Here is a 2,500-nt window from a genome sequence, read left to right as displayed (position 1 = left end):
CAGATGCCGAAACACACACACACAAACAAACATTTAATTATATTCTAGATCATAAAACAATATACACCAAATAGCCATCAAAATGACAGGCCTACAACGTACTCAACCTATGAGTTTTAAAAATATTTCAAAACCGAATCTTCCCATCGGCGTGCAGACTCTGTAATTACTCCCCCTCGCATAATCTGCTAGCTTGATTACCGCGACGACCGCGGACCCAATCTTCCAACATGTCCCCCGGTCGGCAGTCTCCAACCCTTAACCCCTCGTCTGGGAGAGAGACAACCGACCACACGCCCTCCACGCTCCATTCATCTCCCCGCCGCGCCTAGTAGTAAATCAGCTACCTGAGGCGCTGAATTACTGGTGATGGCAGCTTGAGTGGAGGCCGCCCGCGGCCACAGGGATAGCAATTTGGAGGAGAGGGTTTGGTTTTTGTTTGCATCAAAACAAACCTATAAATCAGTGTCAGGGTCTTATCTCGGTGGAGCTCGGAGAGCTGTGAGATGCGAGAAGAAATACCTGCTGGGGAAAGAAAGGAAGAAAGAAGAGAAGGAAGAATGGAAGGGAGGAACTAAGAAAGGAAGGAAGGAAGGGAGGAACTAAGGAAGGAAGGAAGGAAGGAAAAAAGAAAGAACATCTATTTCCTCCTTTTATCTTTATTTTGTTGCTTTTTTCTCTTAGTCTGCCCTCCCTCTATCTCTGTCTTGTTATTTTCAACTCTATTCTTCTCTCTATATTGTATATTCCCTCTCTCCTCTCATCATCACCCCCCACCACCTGTTCAAGCTGCTGCGGTCAGGCAAGCGCATATGTACACATGTTACGAGAACAGAGAGACTCCGGCTCAGCTTCATGCTGCAACCGCTTTAAACAATCACTTTAAACAAAATGTCACTTTAAATAATGGAAAAGTCACTTTAAAGGAATGAGGTATATAAAAAGTCACTTTAAGGAAATAACAGATTTTCTCTTGTATTGTATAGTTTAGATACATTAAGTATAATAATGATGGAGTTAAAATTGTATATTGTATAGTACATAGGAACCAGTGCCTTCTCAGGAATTTAGCATGTCTATTTTTATCATGCACATCTTTTTTTTTTGATCCACTTTTTCTCCCATTTTTCCATATTTTCTCCCATCCCAATTTCGTATCATCCAATTCAACCCTCCCCTGTCACGAACGCTGTTTCTTGCCTCCCACAAGCCGGCTGCAATGTGGACTAAGTCATACATAGCACAAGTCCCCTCCGGTACTTGAGGTAACAGCAGTCGCATCTTTTCACCTGCGCAGCTCGTTCTCTCAGTGTCGAGGAGTAACGCGTGGGAGGCTCACGCTGCCCCCGACACTTCCTGATTTTACTGCGCAGGCGCACCAACCGACTTGTAGGAGTCGCTTGTTCACAACGTTCGATCCCCACCCTTCAGTTTTCCCTCCCCGTAATACGGCCAATGTGTATTACTGCGGACGACCAGCCAAACTGAAAAACAATGTGGAGAGCTGGATTCGAACACGCGAATCCTAGCGTCTCCACACTGGTGGCGAGTGACTTGTCCACTACACCACCTAGCCGCCCTTATCATGCACATCTTATGTCTTACCTGTTTTTTTTCTATATCTATTTTACTATTGTATTATTGCACAATCGATGCGGGCATGACCACCCGCATTTCACGGTATGCCCTGGTATGTATGTGACAAATAAACCTCTTGATTCTTGATTATTCTCCTCTCTCTCTCTCTCTCTCTCTCTCTCTCTCTCTCTCTCTCTCTCTCTCTCTCTCTCTCTCTCTCTCTTACCCTATATCTCTCACTCTCTCTATCCCCCTCTCTCCATCTCTCCCTCTCTCTCTTTATCTCTCTCTCTTTCTTTCTCTATCTATTTCTCTCTCTCTCCCTGTCTCTCTCTCTCGCTCTCTCTCCCTATCTCTCTCCCCCTCTCTCTCTATCCCTGTCCCCCTTCTCTACATCTCCCCCCTCTCTCCCTCTCTCTATATCTACATCTCCCCCCCCACTCTCTCTCTCTATATATATATACTTTAAATATATATATATATATATATATACTTTAAATATATATATATATATATATATATATATATATATATATATATATATAAAATCTCCTCTTTCTCTTCCTCTCTCCTCCCCCTCTCTCTTTTCCTCTATCTCCCCCCAGGTCCCACCTCTCCATATCTCCCTTCCTTGCTTTTCATTCTCTCATTCCCTTCCTCATTCTCAAGGGTCAGACACATAATGATGTGTCTTCTACATGGTATAATGTATGTGTGGTTGGTATGATGGGCAGCGTGTAACTGCTGACTGTATGTATCTATAGATCATGCTAATATTATACAGCTGACAGTGTCTGTGTCTGAGACTAATTTCCATCGGGACGATAGTCTATCTCATCTTATCTCTTACCCTACCTCTCCTATTTCCACCCCCCCCCCCCCCCCCCCCCCCTGTCCAGAAATTGGCTCTTGATTTGTGGCA

At 44.2% G+C, this 2,500-nt stretch overlaps 1 protein-coding gene across 1 annotated transcript in view; it reads right to left on the bottom strand.

Annotated features, from left to right (window-relative positions):
• col14a1b (collagen, type XIV, alpha 1b) overlaps nucleotides 1-2,500 on the bottom strand; it is a 334,004-nt gene that overhangs the window by 99,476 nt on the left and 232,028 nt on the right. The gene's annotated exons all lie outside the window — the stretch shown is intronic.

The sequence above is a fragment of the Notolepis coatsorum genome (assembly GCF_963971535.1).
Source record: "Notolepis coatsorum genome assembly, chromosome: 4".
Classification (NCBI taxonomy): domain Eukaryota; kingdom Metazoa; phylum Chordata; class Actinopteri; order Aulopiformes; family Paralepididae; genus Notolepis; species Notolepis coatsorum.
The sequence above is the reverse complement of the archived record's forward strand: the minus strand, read 5'-3'. Positions and strand labels throughout refer to the sequence as shown.